Below are 22,733 nucleotides of genomic sequence, written 5' to 3'. Positions count from 1 at the left end.
GTTTGAGACCAGCCTGGGCAACATAGTGAGACCCCCATCTCTATAAAAATATAGAAAATTAGCCAGGCATGGTGAAATGCACCTGTAGTCCCAGCTACTCAGGAGGCTGAGGTGGGAGCATGACTTAAGCCCAGGAATTCTAGGCTGCAGTGAGCTATGATCACACCACTGCACGCCAGCCTGGGTGACAGAGCAAGACTCTATGCAAATAAATACATCTAAATAAAATACAAATAAATAAATACATAAAGCAGAGAAAGAGATGAGATAGGCTCTGTAAGGGGAGTTGGGCTAATTGATGGAGCCACAGCTGGCGCCATGCCTGTGCCTGGGGAGGAGCACCGTATGCACGGGGAGCACTGAAGTGGGGATGAGGAGGGCAGTGGGCAGAGGCAGAATCAGGAAGGACAGGGGCAGGAGAGGAGGTGGTGGGTTGGGGAGGTTGAGGGGGGTTGGGGAAGACCCCTGGCTTCTGAGGAAAATGGGCCATGGTGGGGGTGCCGGGCACCCGGTTGGGAGGCTGTGAGGTGGTCTGGGAGAGCGGTGCTGGTGCGGGCATGGTGCGGCAGTGCCGATGAGGAGTGGCTCCCTTTGGTGCTTATTTGGAGGTGCACCAGGAGGACTTGCTGCCAGCTTGGATCTGGGGTGGGTCATGGTGTGGGTCGGGAGCACAGAATGTCCTGGGGTTTGGCCTGAGCCATAGGAAAGATGGAGGCTCCACGCGGGCTTCTGCCTGGGCTCTCTCGGAGACGTCTCAGCTTTGGGGAGGTGAGGAGCATGGTTTGGGGACACGGGAAGCTTGAGGTGCTTATTAGTGGGGAGGAGGCTGTGGGGTACCTAAGCCTGGAGTCGAGGAGACATCTGAGGACTAGCCCGGGGGTTAGTCCTGACTGGAGCTGGGGCACGGAGCCCTCCCAGGGCAGGCCCCCTCAGAATGCCCTCGCTCCTTCGCTGTCAGGTAGGGATGTGTCTGAACCTGCTCCTGCTGCCTGCTGGCCTGCAAGGGTCACAAGGAGAGACCAGCCTTCGGGGGCCTCTGTCGAGATTGGAAGGACAGATAGGCAGCGTGCGAGGGAGGGTCGGGATTTGGACTGGCTGTCGGCTGCTGTGGCAGAGATGGTCTGGGCCTGGGAGGTGAGATGGAGAGACTCGAAAGGATAGGACACATGGCAGGGCTCGGAAGGGAAGGCATCTGGGGAATTGAGGGTCTCCTCTTATCTCTGCAGTCTTTGGGGGCAGCACCTATCCCACAGGGGCACGCCCAGCTGAGACTTCGAGTCCTCTGAGCTGGACGTAGTGTGAGCAGGGAGCCCGCCTGAGGCCTGGGTGCAGCGTGGCGTGGGGAGTGGAAGGTGCATCCTGAGGGGAGGCACCTTCCTCCCCCGCCAGCGTGCCTGGCGCACAACCCCCCTCCCACGCCTCAGTCTCCTGCTGCTGCTGCCTTGTTTTAGAAGGTGCGGCTGCTAGGGTCCAGGATGACCCACGCCCCTGCCGAGGGGAAGTGGCTCTCCTTTGTGCAGGGAGCCTCGGAGCCCTGGAGAAGTCCTGGGAGGCAGCCTACCCTCTCTGCCCTCCTTGGTGGCCCGAGAGAGGCCCCGTGGTGTTCATCATGGGGATGAGATGGTGTGTCTTGTTTTCTTTAGCCCATGTTGAGTAGGGTGGGGTCATAGCCTTGCAGCAGGCCCTGTTCAGAGCTAGTCAGTCAGTCTCAGGGTGTTTTTGTTCTTTGGTTTCGCCCCTTGTGGTAGGACAAATGATGGCCCCCGAAAATGCCAGGTTCTAGCCCCTGGAGCCTGAGAGGGTGACTTTAGATAGAGAGTTAGAGTCTGCAGATGGGACCAAGTTGAGGATCTCGAGGTGGGGAGATGATTCTGGATTATCTGCTGGGCCTCAAGTACACTCAAAAGTGTTCTTCTCAGAGGCAGCAGAGGGAGATTAGACGCAGAGGGCCCAGAGGCCACAGTAGTGGTGGGTGTGGGGTGGATTTTATCTGCCAATTGGGCTGGGCCTCGGGGTGCCCAGATAAGTGGTCAGGTGCCATTCTGGGTGTCTGTGTGGGTATTTCTGGGTGAGGTTGACATGAGAATCGGTAGACTAAGGAAAGCCGTGGCCCGGGAGGCAGGATGGACAGACCCGCAGGGATAGAACACGTGGCAAGGCCTGGAAGGGAGGGGGTCCGGGACATGAGGGTCTCGTCTCATCTCCTGCTGGGGGTGCAGTGTTTGTCCTGCATGGCGCCCCCAGCTGAGCCTACAGAGACCTCTGAGTTGGACACAGAGGCTGGGAGCATGGGTAGGGAACTCGTCTGAGGCCTGGGTATGGCGTGCAAAGTAGAAGGTGGGGGAGGAGGTGGCCCTTCCTAGAGTGAGTCGGCCTCACCCAATCCGTCGAAGTCCTCCATAGAACAAAAAGACCCGGCTCCCCGAGTCAGAGGGGAGTTCGCCTGCCTGACTGCCTGTGAACGGAAGCTTCACAGGGTCTCCAGCTTGTGGATGACAGATCCATAATCACGTGAGCCGAGCGCATAATAAATCTCTGTCTCTCCCTGTGCACATGCTGTTGGTTCTGCTTCTCTGGAGAACGCTGACTAGCCAAGGAACCACAAACCAAGCAACGCTGCTGCCACCAGAAGCTGGAAGAGGCCGGGGAGTCTCCCCTGGGGCCTCCAGAGAGCGCATGGCCCTGCTGACAGCCTGATTTTGGTCAGTGAAACTGATCTCAGCATTCTGGCCTGCAGAACGTGAGGGAATACACTTCTGTTGTAAGCCGTCCAGTTTGTGGTCACTGGTGAGCGCTGCCGCCCGAAAACCATACAGGCAATGTAAACAGCGCTTCCGTGAATACCCTGGCCGTGCTCTGGAGCTGTCATTCAGTGCACGGGTTTCAGGGAGCAGCAACTCACGGTCCGAAGAGCTGTGTCTCTTCATTGTAATAGATCTTGCAAGATCCGTTTCTGAAAAGATCCAACAGTTCATCCTTCCCTGTGAGTGCGGGGAGTTCCCTGTTCCAGCACCCTCTCTCGGCGGTGGCGTGAGACACTATAGACCGACTTGTCAGTGTTCGGGGCAGAGTGACAGCTTTGTGGCCTTGATGGCGTCCCCCCAGGTCCTGGTGAGTGTCACGTCCTTGTTGGATGTTCTGTGGCCGTTTGGATCCTCTGTGAATCGCCTGTTGTGTGTTGTGACCCTGTTCTGTCAGGACGTTCAGCCCTCTCTTGCCAACTTACAGGAGCTCTGGATTTGTTATAGATATTGATCTTCTTTCTTCTGCTTGGAACATATTTATTCCTAATTCTCTTCTGTGCCAGTTTCTTTTATGAATGTATCATTTGCTGTCCAGGTTAACTCATTTGATGGTCGAACGTGTCTCTCTCTTCTCTTAGGGCTCGTGGGTACCAGCGTTTGTTAAGAAGATTACATGGGTTGTCTGGGGATTTTCTGGCAGGGGTTTTCTTGTTTTGTGTGTTTGAATTAAACTCTTGAACGTGTCTAGAATGCTTTTAACAGGAAATAATATGCTTGGGGTGGGGAGGACAATTTTGTTTCCTTCCAGTGTGCCAGCACTAATTAGTCAATAATCCGTCCTTTGACCAGTGAATTGAACGACAGCTCCGTGGTCTGTTAGGGCCTCATGTAAACTGGGTTCCGTCTGGGGATCCTCCTTCCCACTCGCTGGCCCACTTGTCTCTTCACACGCCCACATCCCATCAGTAGCGGCTGCAGAGCACCTGCTGACAGCTGGGAGGAGTCCCCTTGCGTGCTCCGTGTGTGATGACGTGCTTTGTGAGCCGTGATGGCAGGAGCGCTCCTGCGTATGCCTGTATGTGTTTGCCTGTGTTTCTCCTTGTGACTACTGGGCAGAGCATGATAAGGGTGGGTACACTGTAGCTGTGCTGGAGGGGCAGCCAGGGAAGAGCCGTGAAGGTGGTGAGGGAGGCCCAGGTGAAGCAGGAAAACAGAGACCACCAGGTGGACGCAGAATTATGTCTATGGTAGGTAGGTATAATTTCTAAAAGGCAAAGTGTCCAGGACAATAAATGTAAAGCAGGTTTATTATGTGGGGAGCAGTGAAAAGAGAACCCTTCGTGTCAGGGACCTGCCTACTGCTTGGATTTCCTTTGGGCATGAGTGCCCTGACTCTGCCTATGGTGGGGGGATGCATGGGCATGCAGTGGGGTGAGCTGTTACTGCACCTTAGGTGTCTGTGCCTGGCCCAGGGCTGCCTGACCCTGGGCACCTCTGGCAGCTGGCACCTTACAGTCCCCAAATGCTCTCTGTGCCCCGTCTTCTATGGCACAGCTCTAGCAGGGCAGGGCACACCCATGCAGGGAGCCCAGGAGGTCAAGGCCTGCAGTTACCCACTGGTGACCTCAGCCCCACCCATGCTGTGGAGGGAGGGGAGAGAGTTTCAGGTGCTGGCCCATACAGGACTTACAGCCAGGACAGGAGGCAGCCGGGTCCTGGCCACCAGCTCGGAGACAGGCATGGGGTGGGGTGCGGGTGAGGTGCTGCAGGGCCAGGGCTGTCCGCCACCCGCCTACCCCGGGCAGATCCTCCTCTGGCGGCGGCTGCTGGCCCGACCTGCTTCCCGGGTGGCTATTATGGGCGGGTGGAGTCCACGCCGCACTTTTCTGGGAGGGCTCATTTTCTGTCAGACAGCTGAAGGCTCCACTCTGCAGGGACAACAGGACCGTGGTACACCCGCTTCGAGGTCAGTGAGAAGGTGGACAGGGCAGCCAGGCCCCATGGGAAGGTGGCTGGAGACTGGGCCCATGGGCATTCCGGCGGCCCTGATTAAGCTCCTTGTTTAGCCCACACACAACTTGTGGCTGGACTGTGTGTCCAGTTGAGCACTGGCATCTGTTCTTCTCCAGGGCACCTCGCACCTGGCCTGCTTCCAGGGGGTAGTGTGGGTGGTCATAAGCCCGCCACTGACCGGGAAGTCTTATTCTTGAAGCTGTGGAGAAGTCCCTAGGGGATCTGATGGGGCTGGGCTCTGGGCTGTGAGTCACCTCCTGGGGAAAAGAGCTGCCTTCCTCCTGGGCGGCTTCAGTTCCAGGTCAGGCAGAGGCTGTGCAGGCGTGCTGTAGGGGTGCAGGGGGCCCTCGTGCTGCTGAGCACCGTCCTGGTGGGCATCGGAGATTGCTGTAGCCCAGTGAAGGCCCTTCGAGTCTCTCAGACTGTGTGATGACAGGCTTGTCCAAGCCCAGGCCCGGGGCCCGGGTTTGCAGACGACACTGGCACATGTGTGAATCAGGGTCCCCAGCATTGACTCACATCTGCCCGAGTCTGGTGTTTCCTCGCTGGGAAATGGTGAGAAGGATGGGGAGGGCCGCAGCCATGCCAGACACTGTCTGGTGCTGATCCCTCTCCAGGATGGTTGTAGTTATGAACCCCAGGAACCCTCCCCTCCCCATGCATGTGTCCTGCCAGCCCAGGGTGAGTAGGTCTGATTCTCTGCTAGCTGTTGGGGCCTGTGGAAGTGAAACTCACTGTCTTTTCCATTTTTACCTTGAACTCTGTGTTTCTAGCAAGTAGAGGAAGAGGACCCCGGCCAGGCAGATGGTTTATTTTTATGCATGGTTTCAGATGGTGGCCGCCCCTCCTCCCCGCCTTGCTGCTGACCATCTCGCTTTTTTGAGATGCTGCTGCTGCATGGTTTTCTTACAATTTTTTCTATTCTACTGTATTTTGACAAATGAGGTCCGTATTCTTCCTGCAAAGCCACCACGTTTAACAGAGGACTCTTGGAACCTGGTAAGCTTGGGTAGAGCAGGTGGCTTCCTCCTCTTCTGGCAGGTGGGCCAGTGGGGCTGGAGGAGTGGGGGGGGCGCCAGCAGCCTCTACCATCCTTGTGGCAGCCGTGGTGCCCAGGGCCAACCCACTGAGCCCCTCCCGGTGCTTTGGCCAGTGAACTTGACCCAGGCCATATGGGGCAGCAAACCGTGTCTCTGGCCTGAAGATGTGGCCTGGGCCAGGGGAAAGAGAAGGAAACAGCCCCAGCTCACTGGGTATTGATGATGGGAAGGGGTGATCAGGAGCATGCTGAGTTCACCAGCCTGGCCATTGCTGGTCTACACATCTATAAACTGTACAAGATTTCCAGCACGTTAAATAATAGAGCCTTACAGTCCGATGGGAAAGAGAAGTGTTTAAACACAGCCATGGAAAGGGTGCCTGGTGAGGGACTGTCAAAGGTGGACATGGCTGTGAGCCCCTCTTGCCAGCCTCTAGCCCTCTGTCCACACGGTGGGGCCTGGAGTTGCTGGGCTTCCCTTTCACTTAGATGAGAAGCTGAAGTTGAACAGTGTGGGGTGGGACGGGAGTGTAGGAGGGGAGTTAGGGCACAGGCAGGAAAGCTGGACGCAGAGTGGTTAGATAGGTATTAGGGGCTGAAACGACAAAGAGGATACTGAGGCCACCCAGGGACAGAGCAGGCACAGCCTCCAATGAGGACACCCAGGGACAGAGCAGCCACAGCCTCCAGGCAGGTCCCAGGAGCCCTGAGGAGGACACGTGGGGTGGTGGGGAATTGGTCCCCTCCCTACCTGCTGCCTCCAGGCTGCCCTTGCTTCCTTCCCGTGGTCTGGGGCATTCTGATCCCGACACAGTGATCTGGGGGTGGCCCATCATGTGGGAACGGGGACCTGGCTCGTGCAGACATCTCCAGCCAGAGCTCAGGGTTGCCTCTGCCATCATCACCTCGGCCACATCCCCTTTCCTTCTGATCCCAGACACACTGGGCTCTGTCTTGCCTGCTGTTCTGTCTGCCTGGGAAGCTAATGTTGTTGGTGCCCAATTCCTGAAGAGTCCTCCCTGATGGCCTGTCCACCACGCAAAGCCGTGGAATGCCCGCTGCTGGGAGGAACAGTGCCACCCGGCCGAGTCCTGCACGTGTGTGGAAGCGGAGGCCGGGGTTGGTATTCGTAAGGTCTGGGAGTTTGGTTTAAGGCAGATCTTTCAGTGTGGGTGGCTGGTCTGATTTGGATTGGGACATGTTTACAGTGTGTAATAAGACTTTAAGATCAGTGGACACAGCAGAGGGCATGAAGCCAGCCTGATGGTGGTTTGCTGAGGGAGCGACTTGCCCAGGGGAGTGGCTTGTTCTTAGAAGGACTCCCTGGGTGAGCAGGTCAAACGACTTTCAGGAGCTCTGATCAGTCAAGTTGCATACTGCTTTGCCCGCTTGGCTGGAAATTTGCTGCAGTAGTCCAGTTAAAGTGTACTTGTGCAGTTCTGACACCTCACCCTCCAGGTCCAACTCAGCCTCCTCACCAGGCCAGCTTGTCTCCTGTAGTGCTCTTGGCACCCTGTGTGTTTCTGCTCAGGACTTGTCACAGTGTGTCATCACACACACGCAAGCACACGCCGTGGGACACTGATGTCCTGCCCACTGGATGGGTTCCATAGGGTGGAGCCAGCCCCACTTTGCTCTACTGGCACTTAGCACGGTGCCTGGCACGTAGCAGGTAGTTAGGAAATATTTGCAGAGGAACATGAATAAGTCTTGCATGAGGTGCCAGGGAGCTCAGAGGAGGAAGCGGCCTCCCTTTTTTCCAGGAGACCAGGGGACGCTTTACCCAGAAGGGCCCTGCTGCTGTGGAGAATGCAGCCTCCCTGGGGGCTGAGTGTGGAGGGCAAGCAGAGGGCAGGGCCCGGGGGCCAGGGTGACGGGAACATGGGTGTGGGTGGGAGCTGGATCAGATGGCATTATGAGGGGAAAGGGTTGGGATTTTAAGCAAAAGGCAGCGGAGAGCTGTTGAAGGCTTTTTGGCAGAGGCGTGTCAAGACCAGATTTGGAATTTTGACATACTCATGCAGCTATACCATCGGGGTGGGTGAAAATGTGGGTGGAAGAAGGCTCAGGGGCTGGAGAGGAATGGGAGGGAAGGCGGTGTGGTCACTGCTTCCTGGCAGGGGCGGGGAGGGAGCCTCAACTGGGTCTGTGGGGCAGAGGAGCCAGCACCACTCCAGGGCTCGTCCCCAGTGGGTGTGGATGGAGGTGCTGCAGCCCGGGTGGCTCCCAGGGTGAGGGAGTTCGAGACCAGCCTGGCCAACATGGTGCAACCTTGTCTCTAATAAAAATACAAAAATTAGCCGGGTGTAGTGGTGGGCACCTGTAATCCCAGCTACTCAGGAGGCGGAGGCAGGAGGATCGCTGGAACCCGAGAGGCAGAGGTTGCAGTGAGCAGAGATCAAGCCGTTGTATTCCAGCCTGGGCGACAGAGTGAGACTCCATCTTAAAAAAAAAAAAAGGAAAAAGTAAAAATATACATAGTATTTGATTCTAGTCAAAGAATATAAAGAATTCTTTATTTATTTATTGCCTCAAATATCCCTAATACTAGAAATGTTCTTTGTCTCAGGAATGACAGAATAAAGCAGTTCATAATGTGGGTTTGACAGGCATAGCTTTCAGCCCATGATGTACTGGATTAATATTTTATCTAATTGCATGACCCCGGCTCTGTCGTGAGCAGGAGTTGCAGTCACCAGGAGCCCGTGGTGAATGTCATCCTGCTCATGTTGTTGTGCCATTCTGCGATGCAGCCATCATGAGCTGCCATGGGAGGTGCTCCACCCTGAAAGCTCTCTCCAGGCCAGCCTGAGTGTGGCATCCACATGAGCACAAGTCCAGCACCAGCTGACCCCCAGCCCTTCACTCTTCCCCTTCCTGGGTCTCCAGTTTCTCATCTCCAAACTTAAAGCTTGCGTTCATGGTCACAAAAGGCTCCCGGGAGAGAAGGAGGGCGCTTGGCTTGACTGTTCTCTACAGTGCGCTTTTGTTGCTTCCCTCTTCCCTCTTCCACACTCAGCCCCCAGGGAGGCTGCCCCCTCCACAGCAGCTGGGTGCCCTTCTGGGTACAGTGTCCTCTGCTTCCTCTCTGCATCTTGCTGAGATGGCCCTGCCCCTCTATCCCTACCCCATAGGTTATTAGAATTCTTCTAGTGAGAAGGGCGCAAAGCCTGGTGCCGGGTGGCACTGTGCGTGTTAGCAGGTTGGATGGCTCATCCTTGGGACTGAGTTGCTCAGTTTAAGGAATTTTAGACTTGGCATCTAGGTTCAAGCGTATCCCTGTCCTGACTATGTCCCGAGCTGCGGGCCAGGGCAGAGCACCACATCTTTCATACAGTGTCCCTGTCTTGTTCATCTCTGAGACTCAGAGACCTAATTTGTGTGGCTGTCACCTGTGCCCGCTCAAGTCACATTGCTACCTTCCTTTAGCACCTGGACACATCAGCCAGACCTCCCTCCCTGGGACCCCTTGACCAGAGGCAGTACCGGGAACGTGTGCCCCTTGCTGCTGGCGCACATGAGCAGGTGCCCGTGTCACTGAACCCAGCCATGTCCCAGGCCTGCACCCTCCCCTCTCAGGGCGCACTGCAGCAGTGGGAGTGCCTGTCGCTGCCGCCTGCTAGGGTTGGTGCTGGGCGGGGTTGGGTGCAGAGGCTGGGATCTGGAGGCCGCACCTGCAGTGTCGGAGACTTAGGCCGAGCCTCACACCTGCCCTGCTGCTTGTCCTGTGGTTGTTTGTTTATTCAATACCAAGTGTGGGCGACCAAGATTGGGCAATACTCACTGCATCGTGCTTCCTTACAGGCTGAGGACAGGTGCCTGCTGCTGTGGGAGGAAAACCTGGCCTGCAGAAAAATAAAAACTGCCAGAGCTGCACGAGCCACTCTTCACTGCACTGTGCAATGCCCACTAGTATCAGGCCACTCATGGGGGTGGACATGCTGGACGACAGAGCAGCCAGGGCCTTGCAGCCCCTAACAGAAGAGGCCACGTGCTTCCCAGTTCAGGGTCATCTGCCCAGCTGGGAGCAGGCCGTCTGGCTGCAGCACTGTCCAGCAGCTCTGTGCATGCTCACCTCCCAAATTTGCCCTCATTGCTACCTCTTGACTGAGCTGCCTTCGTGATTCCTGAGTCCAAGGCTGGACATGAGAGCTCAGAGGGCCTGAGTGACTTGCCCAGGGCTACAGCTGCTTCCTTGGGACTTCCCCTCTGGCCCCATTGTCCTGTGGCCCTAGGCAGCTCGCCCATCCTGCCATGGAGCCCCCAGATGACTGCAGTAGTGGCCAGGCCTGCAGGGTCCTCAGGCACTGAGGAGCTTGCCCTTGCCAGGCGCCCTGCCGCTCCGTGGGTGGACAATGGTGTGCATGGCTTGGGTGCTGGGCCACAACCCCCCAAACCCTCCTCTAAGGCAGGCTTTCTCCTCCTTCCTCAGCCCTGGGACTGGTCCCTGCCCCACGAGCCCCTGAATTAGCCCACACAGGAAAACAATCGGGTCCACATCGCTGAACAGTCCCACTGTTTAAAAGGCAGAGAATGGGACAGGCTTGTTCCACAACCTGCGGAGAAGGCTCACCACGGGACCTTGTCCCTGTGCTGAAGGGCGCCTTGTTGTGGCTGGAGCAGTCCTGGCCTGAGCCCCGACTAATAACAGAGCCCTTGAAACCCCTGCAGTGAGGACAGACGTCCCAGGCAGGCAGAGGCCCTGCGTGAGGATGGGGCGGCTGGGCCAGATGGTGTCCTGAGTATCCATCCTCCGTGGTGGCTGGGGACATGCTGACCAGCGTGGGACCAGGAGCATGGCCCCCGGAAAGGTGAGGCCAGCCGGGCAGGGGCAGGGGCTTGGGTTTTCTTTGTCATTTGGTAAGTGGTCTGGTGTTCCCATTTCTCACCGCTCACTGGGGTTGAGTGAGAATGAGCTGAGTAAGTGGCCTTCTTTCTAATGTGAGGGGACCAAATGACCTGCTGCCCTTCTGGACAACCAGATGAAAAACACACTTGAGTGGACCTTACAGGCTTCACCCCAGAGCTTTGCACCTCTGTGCTTTGAAGGCAACAGAAGTGCAGGATGTTGTCTGAGAATTCCGTCCATCTGTAGCTGGCCAGAGAGCATCTGAGAAGCCAAGGCTGAGGCTGTGATTCTGGGGCGGGGGCTGGGGGGCGAGGGGGGAGTTGCGGGGAGCGCTTCCTTGGCCTGGGGCTATCCCTGCTTTCTTTACCTGGGCAACCGATTGGGACGCAGCACTGCAGATATGGACACTGGGCAGTGTTTATGCCCTTCCTTTATTTAAATTTCATGTATCTCTAAGTTTCTCTGTTTTGCACAGCCTCTGTAAGGAAAGGCTGGGCCTGCAACCTGTGGGCGTGGCCCTGGGAGGGGTGCACCCAGACCAGGTTGTCCAGGAGCAGGCAGCAGGCTGGTCGGGGCCGGGTGGGGCGTAGGTGGAGCCTGTAGGACTTGCTCTGCATAAAGCTGTGGGTGTGGCTGCTGTTCAGGATCTTTGCTGACACAGAGACCTGGGTGGCCTGTTGTCACTGGGTTCTGTAAATCAAAGTACATGCCCAGCACTGTGTCTAGTATGGTCCAGGTGTGTGAAAGTCAGAGAGCCCTGGGAGTCTGCCGTCTCCGTCTCTGGGATTGGGGGAAAGGAGGAGGGGCCAGAAACAAACCAGAAACTCCACAGCTCCTGCTTAGGAGCCTCAAGGAAAGAAACAGGGCAAAGCAGCCAGAAGGCTGGGAACTGGAGGGCCAGTCCTGGGACTAGAATTTACATCGGAATGGGGGCTGTGAATGGGGATGCTTGTAATCCTTCCAGAATTGGGGTAAAATTTGCATCTGAATGACTCATCAAGTCAAGATTCCCATGGAATGTACTGGTGTTCTGGTTATTTTCCAGGTCCTGTTAATGGTCATTTGCATGTTTACTCAGCCAGCATTCTTAAAATTAATATTACCTTACGACTGCCTTTATCATGACTCTCTTAGTGGGGATTTCTGTCCTCTACATGCCCTGGGGGATGTGTAGCCCCTGTGCACTCCCTGCCTTGGCCGGCCCCTTCCCCCATGCAAGGAGCCCAGGTAGACTCTGAGCTCTTAGACCAGCAACTCAGCCCTCAGATGTGTTTGGTTGGAACTTCCCAGTATTAAAAAAATATATGGATTAATTACCTCACAGCATTTGAAGGTTTCTTCTTTCAGGAGAAAAAAATCAAGAACTATTGCACACACTAGGCCACATTGCAGAAGGCTGGGAGGTGCAGTGGCCTCTTCAGACAGGGCCTGGCCCAGCTGCCCTGCCTCCCCTTTACATTCCCTGACAGGGCCCTGGAGACTCCACTCAAAGGTTCATGGCTGCACATGCCAGGGGTCTGCAGGAGGATGAATGATGCCCCAGTACCTTGGGGCATCCCTCGTGCCTGGAACCTGTGAACATTTCCTTACATAGTAAAGGGATTTTGCAGATACGATTCAGTTAAGAACCTTGAGATAGGGAAATTCTCCTGGATTTTCCAGGGTGATCCCTAAATGTGATCACAAAGTTTCTTACGAGAGAGAGGCAGGAGAGCAGAGAGGAGAGAAGGTGCTACACTGCTGGTTGGGGGAAGAAAAACTTTCACTCTGCTTTCTCAGGTTCTGTTTCTAGGGCCTGCGAATTAAACTGACGAATGGCATTAACAGGAGAAAAGACAGACTAACATTTTTACATGCACGAAGCTTCACGAAAGAAAGTGAAAACCCAAAAAAGCAGTAGATTTGGGGGCCTGCATACCGTTTTGACAAAGGTCTCAGTGGAGATTGAGAAGGCGCCCAATGCCATTATGCTGACGTCTTCCCTTCTAGAGGTTTCTAGGGGCCTGGCTGGCTCCTAGACCGAGACCCCTCCCTCCTCTACCTACCCGTGTGCTGGATGGGGACAGCATGCATTGTGGAGACGGTGGATGGGCCCCACTGGCTGGCAGCGCGTGACTGGGGAGACTGGGTGGGCCTTGTGGCACATTACTGCTGCTCCGGGGCCAAGGTCTGGCTGGTCTTAAAACATGAACAGCTGGAGACACTGTGGTAGGCGTGGTCCACGTCATTGGCACTCCTGGTGTGCTCCATGTGTTACGGCGTCTCTCCCCAGAGCGGGGTAGTCCTCGCATGCCAAGTGCTACGTGTGAGTCATGCACAGATTCCTGCCCACGTCTGCGTGGGGGCTTCTGTAGCTCATCATAGCGTCCATGTCACCCAGTCCAGAGGGGAGTGGTGGTGGCGCTCTGGCTGGAGCTGCCCAGTGTGACCCGCACTTAGTGCAGAGCTGCTGGGGTTCACTGATACCAGCATCCAGAGACTTTGAGAGATACTGTCTTAGCCTCGGGACAGTCTGCACCTAGGGCCATGCTCTTGTGTGTAGTGGGACAGCAGAGGGCTTTGTGTCTCCCTGTTGCCCCCCGACCCTGTGACCCTCTGGGCTTCTGCCCTGGATGGTGTCCACCCAGTACTTGGGCAGACCCTGATGGCTTTGGTGGAAGCCCGTGCTCAGCCACATGCAGGGGCGGGAGGCCCCTCCCAGAGGCGGTTAAGCAAAATGCCAAGAGGCGGATGCATCTGACCTGCTGTGCTTGTGCACAGTCCCTGTCCAGGACACACACCGTGGGCTCAGAAGCCATAGCATGTGGCACCAGCTGTGTTCACAGTCTGCAGTGACTGCTGGTTAGACAGAGGTCATGGGAGCCCCTCTCTGCTGACTGGAGACCCCACCCCGCCGATTGGAGACCCCTCCTCACTATCAAGGACTCCATCAGTGCTGACCATGCTGCAATGGCCCACTGGCCGCCTGGCCCCGTGGAAGTGGGCGAGTCCCCTGGTGGCCTCGCACTCAGTCGGTCTTCTGCAGGCTGCCGTCTCTGCAGTTGCACTCATGGGGCACTCGTGGCAGCCTCAGAGGGTCACTGCTACATCTGTGCTCCAGCCTGCTGTAGACAGCGAGGTGAGAAGTCCCTGTGAAGAGCTGGCTTTTCCCTGTGCCCAGGAGGCACCAGCAGCACTTGGCAAGCCCCAGAGCCAGCTCTGCTATGTTCCCAACCATCGTGCACACCGTGACGCTTCTGTGTTCGCACCGGGGTAACAGAGGTCCCCTTCAGGTTGTCCTTATAAAGGTGGGGTCACTCTCCGGACCTGACTGGCTGCAGAAGAGATTTCTGGCCCTGGCGAATAGTGCTGTCGTGAACACGGGTGTGCACATGTCTCTGGGACTTCTTTGTGTACATACACAGAGTGGGATCTCGGGATCACATGGTTATTCTCATGTTTTAAGGGACCATTGTGATTCCCACAGTGGCTACCCTATATTGCATTCCCACAGCAAAGTGCAAGGGTTCCAGCTTCTCCACATCCTCACCGGCACTTGTTGTGTTCTGGTTTTTTTGGTAGTGGCCACCCTGATTGGTGTGAGGAGGTTGGGAGGTTGTTTTTGCTTTTTAACCTCATTTTCTCATGGGTGTTAAGTATCATTTGCCTGCAGCACCAAATCTATTTTTATCATTGAGGGCCCGCAGATCCCCAGAGGGTGTGCCCGCTGCACTGGTGACCAGAGATAGAGGCAGGGCACTTAGAGGAGGAAGAGCCGTGTAGCCAGTGGTCTTATTGCTGCTCTTATGACAGAGTGCTGGAGGGTGCCCCTCACACTTGCCTCAGACAGTTTCAGGACCTCACTGTGGCCACCCTGATCATCCTGAATTTTCAGATCTCAGCTCCCAACTCCCAAGGGTCCTGTCCTCAGATCTCCAGGCTTAGTCAGGGTTACAATGCCACTGTCTAGTAAAAATGACCCAATCCATTCCATGGTAGTACATTTACATAATACTACTTATATTAGTAGTTGACATTTATTGTGCCAAGCGGTGTTATAAATAATCCAAGTACCTTTTGTGGCCAACTCTGTCTTATGGATGGAAGCCAAAGGGCAGAGGGCTAAGTGGCCAGTCCAGGACTTTACAGTTGGTAAGGGTGGGCGCAGAGGGTGCAGCTGGGCCGCCAGGCTCCTGTGCCATGTAAACATGCCTCTCCTGGGGGAACAGATGGACAGGTCAGGGCTTGTCATGGCAGAGCAGTATAGAAGGGAAGGTGCACTGAGGTCTGGACACAGAGAGATGAGGACAGCATAGATGAACCAGAGCTTGTATTGGGCCTTGACTCTACGGATCCCAGTCTGGCCAAGGGAGGGGCTGGGAACATGTCCTTGAGGAGGCTGGAATGTGCTCTGGGGGCTTCAGGGCCACCTTCTTTTTTGCTGAGGTGAAACCATCAAAAGAGAGAATCTTGCTGGGTACGGTGGCTCACACCTGTAATCACAGTGCTTTGGGAGGCCGAGGTGGGAGGACCACTTGAGCCTAGGAATTCAAGTTCAGCCTGGCCTACATAGCAAGACCCCATCTCTACAAAAAAATAAAAATAAAAAATTAGCTGGGCATGATGGCTCACACCTGTAGTCCTCGTTACTCAGGAGGCTGAGGTGGGAGGATCATTTCAGCCCAGGAGTTCAAGACTGTAGTGAGCTATGATTGCACCATTGCATTGCAGCCTTAGAACAATACTGAAAAATGCCTCCAGTAAAAAAATTTCGAAGATACAGGAAAGTTCCAAGAAGCTATTTAAAATGCCCCTAAAATTCCACCTCCCAGAATTAGTTCTGACATTTTGGTGTCCCTTCTCCTGCAGGTCACTCTACCTGCATTTGTGGGTGGTGTTCTAGCCAGCCCTGGGTGTGCCCCGGGTGGCTCACCCGCAGGAGCAGGAGCAGGAGTCGCCAGGGTTAGGAGTCAGCCTGGGAGTGAGCGTGGAACGTGCCAGCCAGGCCATTCCTGGGTGTGACTTTTTATGACTGGTTTTTTTACATGAGTAAGCTCGCACTTAAGTGCTGTTTTATCTTCTCCTCTTTGCATTTAATAGAATGTTTATCTGTACTTGTCAGTAAACATCGACTTGCGTGGATTGTACTGCCGCATAGCATGCTATAATATTATTATTAATTTAACCTGTTTCTGATGGGTGCCTATTTGTTTTTTGGTATTTTTTTCCCTGAGATGGAGTTTTGCTCTGTCGCCCAGGCTGGAGTGCAGTGGCATGATCTTGGCTCACTGTAGCCTCTGCCTCCTGGGTTCAAGCGATTCTCCTGCCTCAGCCTTTTGAGTAACTGGGATTACAGGTGCGAGCCACCACACCCAGCTAATTTTTGTATTTTTAGTAGAGATGGGGTTTTGCCATGTAGGCCATCCTGATCTTGAACTCCTGACCTCAGGTGATCTGCCTGCCTCAGCCTCCCAAAGTTCTGAGATTACAGGCTTGGGCCACCACTCCCGGCCCATCTAATGGTGCATATTTGGATGACAGATTTTTACTGATAAGGCACCATGGAGATAAACATCCCTGGGCAGGGCATCTCTCTGAGCTTGTGGGGTTGCTGAGGCCCCGGAAATACCCCTGTTAGACTCTGTAGACATCAGAGGCCAGTTTCCCTCTCCCCAGTGACTGTGGCTGGTCCTCTTCCCTGCCTGGGAAGATGTTAGCTGTTCGTCCTCCCAGCCCAGCTGCTGCCCCCGTGCAGGCTCGTGCCCTGGGTGGGTTTTGCAGCTGGACAGTAGCTACCCCTAGAGTCATAGTCAGTTGTCTCCCACTAAAGCTTGGAGGGCATCTGACTCACCCAGTAAGTGGGTTCCAGGCCCCTCGTCACGGTGTGGATGTGGTTGGGGGCTGTCTGGAGGGTTTGCTCTTTGGCTGTTGGGGAGCAGGGGCGGATGCTTGAAGTTTCTGGCTCGCAAGTGGGAGAGTATTGCTGAAAACTTCCTCTAGTTCTGAAATGTTGTGGTGTATGTTCTGAATGGCCAGTAATTCCCCTCCCTGTGTGAAATAGTTCCAGAACTTTCTGTCACTTGCAGATGCTTTGGGCATGACTTGCCATCCCAGCCCGAGGCCTGCCCTCCTCAGCCAGGCTTGTGACCGCTCCCGCCCACAGAGCTGCCCGTCAGGGTTAAGCAGCAGCTTTGGAGGCTTTGGTATAGGTTTTAGGGTTACAGAGTTTGTAATGAGTTTTCTTGTTATGTGCATTTTCAGAGTGCTACTATTTGGCACAGCTTGACCCCAAACAGAAACCCACAACTGCATTCTTCTGAGCACGTAACTGGCCGCTCCTCATCCACCATGTAGACTTCAGTTTGCAAACTGCTTAATTTCTTTCCTGTGCTGCTTTTTAAAGCTGGCAAAAAATTACTGCACCATGCGCTCTGGAATGAGCTGGTAGCAGCGTGCGCTTCTCTGAACAGCATGCTTCCTGGGCTTCCAGAGGTCGGATATGTCCCTCGGCCACTGTCACCCGACTGGGGCCCAGGAACCTGCTCTTCATGAAGCGTTCACCAGGCTCCAAGCTTGAGGTGAGCTCGAGATTCTGTTAAGAAAACGATTTGAATGAGCACAGCTCAGCCCAGGTGTGCTCAGGAACTTGCTTTGGCCCACTTGGGTTTGCCTCTGATGCAGGGCGGGGAACTTTGCTTTCCATACCTGTAGTATCAGACACTGCCCCCTGCCCCCTGACACTGGTATGACTTCTGGAAGTTTCCAAGCCTTGCTTTCTTATCTGCAAAAGAGGGATGGTGACAGCAGTGGGTCCTGGCTCCTAGAGCAGCGGGAAGGGTTCCTGTAAGAAGCTGGCACCTGCCTGGGGTGCGGTGTGCTCAGTAGACAGCAGCTGCCGCCCCCACCAGCCCCTGCCACGGCTGTTGGTGGTGTCGCTGGGTGATCTGAGTTACTGTCTTCACGGCCCCCTCTCCTGGCCTCAAGAAGGCACTCGCCCTGATGGGGATGTCGATGCTCCCCTAGATGTCGTCTGCTTTGGGTGAAGCTAGGATTAGAGGCTTCTTGGCATCCAGAGTCAGCCGAGGTGGCCGCCGGCCTGGTACAGCGCCTGGCGGTGGGTCTGGGAGGGCTGACTGGGCAGGGAGGATAGGAGAGCCAGGCCACATGCCACTTCTGTCCAGTGCCCATGCCCAGGCTGCCCTCCCAGACCCACCACCAGGTAACCTGCATTTGGGGAAGGAGCTGGGGGTTATGCTTGACTCTCTGCACTCTTGGACGAACCGCTTAGTGCCCTGTGACCCAAGGCCAGGAGTGAGCATGGAAAGGGAGACCCCCGCCCCAGGGACCTATGTCCATCCTCTCTGTCTTCTGGACCTCTGGAGCAGTCATGCGGAGCCTGCAGTGGTGTGGTTGGCAGGGTCCAGGGGCCCTGAGGGACCCGGGGGGCGGAGCCCTAGAGAAGCCTGGCGCTGGCTGCTGTCAAGGTGGAGACGAGGACCTGGTGGCTGCTTTGTTGCGTTCTTCCCCATGGCCAGCCCATACTGGGATCTGGTTTTCTGCTCTTCTGGGGGGTGTCTGTCACCCTGCCCCTGGAGGTAGGTTGGCCGTGTGCAGCATGGTCCTGTAGGTGGGGCCGGGGGTCATTGCCCTGGTGCAGGAAAAAGCGCTGTCTTGGAGATGGTGGGCCAGGCCATGTGCAGAGTGGCTGGGAGCTGGCCTACGCTGTGTGACCTTGAGCAGGCTCCATGCCTGTGCCTCATTCTCCTCCTGACTGTGATGAAGGGGCCGGTTCCTCGTGGTTCTGAGTTCCTGCGACTGGATATCTGTAGCCCTGAGGTCCGTGCTGGCTGCAATGGAGGATGTGTGCCTCCCCTCTGCTGCCCGCCTGGCACCCTCTCTGGTGGCTGGGGCGTAGCACTGGGCTCTTGGCAGGTTGTATGGGTCTTGACCTCGTCCCTCCGGTTCAGGTTCTCCTGCAGGGCCGGGGACTGTGTTTGGGCAGTGCTGGGCAGCATCAAATGTGAGGCCCAGAAAGAAGCTGCATGTGCCATGGCAGGGGCCGGCTGGAGCTGGTGGCCAGTGGTGGTCCTCAACTTGTGACCACTGAGATGGTTGGGAAGAGCCTGCCCAGGAAATCGTTCAGTGTGGGGGCCGTATCCCTCCATGACATGTCAGCTGTGGTCAGATGGCAGCAGCGTGCCCTCAGTGACACATGCAGGTGAGAAGGGCCTGGGTGTTGGAGCCAGCGTCTCAGGTCAGCCCTAAGCCACCCACGCCTGCAGGGTGGAGCCCACCCCTCAGGGTTAGGCAGGCGGCCCTCTACCGTGGTCACCCTAGTGGTGAGTGCATCCCTGGGGGAAACACATCTCCTTTCTGGGCCCTACAAGAGACAGAGCAATGGCCAGGTAACCCCCGTCCTGGAACTCTCAGACCTGGAAGATGACTGTGTGTGGGGCAGTGAGTGACGATGACTCACCAGCTCCTCCCCACGTGTGACCCGTGTCGCACACATTCTGAATCATCTGGAAGGTGACACACTGCTGGGAAAATGAGAACCCCCACATGCTGTGGAACTGGCTGCTTGCTGGAAGGACAGACACCGGGATGGGGCTTTGTGGGGCCATAGACCCTTAGGCTTGGGTACTTTGAAGTCAGTCCCACTAAATTCCACTTGCAGATGCTGCTGACCAGGGTTGGAGAGGGGGTTTCAGGTTAATAGGGCCAGGTTCCTGTTAGCAGTGCGGTGAAACGTGAGTCAGGTCTGTTCCCATTTGGGGGCTGCAGAGTGAATCCTGAAATTGGGGGTTTGACTACTTCAGTGGGGAATTCCTACCTGGGCTCCTTTCACGCTGAGAGGGCAGCAGAGGTCACTCCCCAGGCCCCAGCTGTCTCGGGGAGGCAGGGGCTGTGGTTTTCTGATACAGGCACCTCACGGGGATTACACTGCCTCCTTAGTCCATATGCACTTGACCCTCTTCCAGCGTCTACGGCAATTTGGGGTTGGATGGACCTGAGTGACTGTATCATTTTAGACTGTATCATTTCTGACTCCCCAGGAAGGGGATTGAGGAACCGCCTCACTTGGGCTGGAAGCATCTGGAAGAGAGGAGAAGAAATATCATTTCCCTTGCACTGCAAGGGAGGAAGAATTTAGTGAGTTGAACATGGGGATTGACTAAAATTCATTAGAGTAGAGTGAATCAGTACTGGGCTCGTGACATTCAGCTAGAGGGTCATTTGGTGATTTGGAAATAGAGATTGATTGAAATTCTGGCCATCCGCATGGGCAGTAATTGTCTTAGTGGCAAAGAGGAAACTCACTGGGGACAGGTTTAGGGCACAGGTGTGGCCTGCAGTGTTTGCTCCTTACCATCATAGCCGGGTGTTGTGGTTGTCACATTGCCTATTTTTAGCACTTTTGTGGCGCTGGTACCTGCCCACAGTGACCACTTGGTCTGCTGTTGATGGGAAGTGAGTTGGTTTGGTTCAAATATGGTTAAGAAGTAGCAGAGTCTCAAAATAATGAGCTTAGTTGAAGTTGCTTCCTCTGATACTGAGGTCGAGGGAGGTTCTCATGGCCTCTGAGGGGCTTTGGGGGCTAGTGGATCAGGTCGAGGCTGCGTGCATCTGGTGTCTGCACACGATGGTAAGACAGAGTTTAAGGTCAGTACTGAGATGGGAACTGACAGCCCCAGATGATGAAATGACGAACGTCCTTTTGTTTTCCGCCAGGAGTGAGGCAAAGCTGGGGCCTTCGCAGAGCTGTGGCTGGAGCTTGGGGTTCTCTGGTGGGTTTGCCACGCTGGAGCTAAGGCTGGCAAAAGCCATGTCATGGGGAGGAGGCCCGGATAGTGAGGGAGAGCCCCCGTTGACTCGGTCCCCTGTTGACTCTATTCTGGTTACGAGCTGTGGTCATGCTGGCCTAACTTTGTAATTGAGTGTATATATTTAAGGAATCACTCAAGATGAAAGCAAGGAAAGTGGCATTTTGTGGTTTTGAGTCTTAAAAAAGAAATTCCCACTTGGACTGGGGCCTGTCCCCAGGCTCCTGGGCCTATCCCCTCATGCCGTGCCTGCACTGTGGCCCAGCGGGCATGGGCCTATCCCCTCATGCCGTGCCTGCACTGTGGCACAGCGGGCAGGCCTCTGGCACCTTTGCAGCTGGGCTGAGTCTGGGGGCAGCAGGGGAGGAAGATCCGGCCTGGAGGGGGTCTAGTCCCCTGGAGAAACTGCATGCGCTCCCCCTGTGGACACTTGGTGAGGACCAGGGATACCTCTGAGTGCGGGGCACCTCCGCAGGCTGCCTAGAGACCTGAACCAGCTCAGGATTCCAGATGGTTCTGGCAGATTTTGTGATGCCTTCACTGCTAGCAGATAGCACAGAGAAGGAGCCATTGTTTCTGAAGGGCCTGTCTCTGCCCTGCTGTCCCTGGAGGAGGAAGCTGTTGGCCCAGGGCAGGCGGAGCCTCAGCACAGCTGGAGAGCACCGTGCCAGTCATGGTCCTGGGGTCACTGCGGCACCCAGGAGGGCGTCTCAGCTCTCCCAGTGGATCTAGATGCTTGTTGCATTTTTCTGAGCCTGTTTTTCCTCTTCCCAGCAGTGCCGTAGAACCTGTCTCCAGTGGGGCACGCTGGGGGAGGGGCGGATGCACAGCCAGTAGGGCCACAGGGTCATGCTTTCAGGACCCCCACCCCTGATGTCAAGGCAGCAGGCCTGTAGGCTGCCCTTGCCCAGGCCTCTTGAACACTGGGATTCAGTCAGATGTCAGATACGAGGGTTAGTGAGGAGCCCGCCAGGGAGCTGTGAACATGGGAGATGTGAGCAGCCCTGTCCCAGCTGTCAGGGCCGTGTGCTGCTTCCAGGTGACTCACAGCCTGACCCTTGCAGAACCCAGTAGAACAGTCACTTCCTCACCCTTGCCTTATGGAGGGTGTTAGTTATTCTTCCTGCTTACGTTTTCCCCTGAGAGTCCTGAGAGTGAAGACCTGCTGAGGGGAGGCATCTGTTCCCAGAGGGCGGGTTCGAGCTGAGCCACAGTGGACAGCCAGGCCTTCGAGCTGAGCCACAGTGGACAGCCAGGATTTCAGTGGGTGGGTGTCAGGGATGGACTGAGGACATACCTGGGGGAGGTGGCAAGGCCTGGGTAACACTGGGAAAGGCAGGAAATCTGGTGGATGCAGGCCAGTTCTCAGTCCTGGCTACTGGTTACATGGGCTGCTCTACAACCGGACAGACCCTGGCCTTGCTGGGGAGCTGCTGAATCAGAATATTTGGGGGCTGGGTCTAGATAGGTGGTGTATTCTCGATGTTCCGTAGAAAGAGGGGAAAAATGCACACCTAGTAAGTTGTAGGGCTTCCTTTGGGGATACTAGATTGGGGGCTGGGACCTGCCTCTGCAAGCCCTGGGGAGAAAGAGGAGGCTTTGGAGTAAGATAATAGTATGATGTGAACTGCCTTGTAAGAAATAAGCATGACAGCTGTGTGTAGGAGGATCAAGGGCCAGGGTGGCACAGGGGCCTTAAGAAGGTGGAGCTCTTCGAATGTGGTGTCATTCCCTTCCGGGGAGCGGGAGCCAGGTGGAGGCCTCACAGGAGGGATGGTGGTGTGTACCGTGGGCGTGAGGAAAGTGGGAGACACTGGGCAGAGGTAGGAGGAGGACAGAAAGGATGCCCGGGGGGCCAAAGCCAGGCAGGACACAGTGAGGAAGGCAATTAGTAGGGTTCAAGAAGGGTCCTGGTCAGAGAAAGGAAATGCTCAGGAATTAAGGGGACAGGGTTCTGAAAAAAAAGGACTTGAAGGAATTTGGAGTGAGGGGATGGAAGCGTCTTGGATTTAAATCATTTCAGACTCATTGAACTGAGGTTAGTAGTAAAAGCTAATGTGGTGGTCGTGGACTTTAGAAAGAAACTTCAATTTAGGAATAAATCATGGAGTTAAACCACCATGGTTTAATGGGGATTGATGTTGGTCAAGGAAAACCTATTTGCCCCCGCACCTTGGTGTGGGCTGCCATTGTGGGGATAGTGCCATTTTGTTGCTTGTTTGTAACATTGTGTTTAACGCCCATGCCTTAAAGTCCTCATTTGTGCAGTCTCATCTCTGGTGGTA

The 22,733-nt window shown here is 55.5% G+C and overlaps 1 protein-coding gene across 9 annotated transcripts in view; it reads left to right on the top strand.

Moving 5' to 3' along the window:
- Positions 1-22,733, top strand: part of SEMA4D (semaphorin 4D) — a 134,135-nt gene that overhangs the window by 49,388 nt on the left and 62,014 nt on the right. Inside the window, exon 1 of one of the 9 annotated variants that reach the window (XM_050761254.1) lies at positions 4,566-5,756. The exons of 7 other annotated variants lie outside the window; for them this stretch is intronic. The gene's annotated coding sequence lies outside the window, so the exon portion shown is untranslated. Of the gene's footprint in view, positions 1-4,565; positions 5,757-9,426; positions 10,608-22,733 lie in introns of those variants that run through there. One more of the 9 variants, XM_050761251.1, reaches the window with a different exon arrangement.

The sequence above is a fragment of the Macaca thibetana genome, chromosome 15 (genome assembly GCF_024542745.1).
Source record: "Macaca thibetana thibetana isolate TM-01 chromosome 15, ASM2454274v1, whole genome shotgun sequence".
Taxonomy (NCBI): domain Eukaryota; kingdom Metazoa; phylum Chordata; class Mammalia; order Primates; family Cercopithecidae; genus Macaca; species Macaca thibetana.
This window is presented reverse-complemented; position numbering and strand designations above follow the sequence as displayed.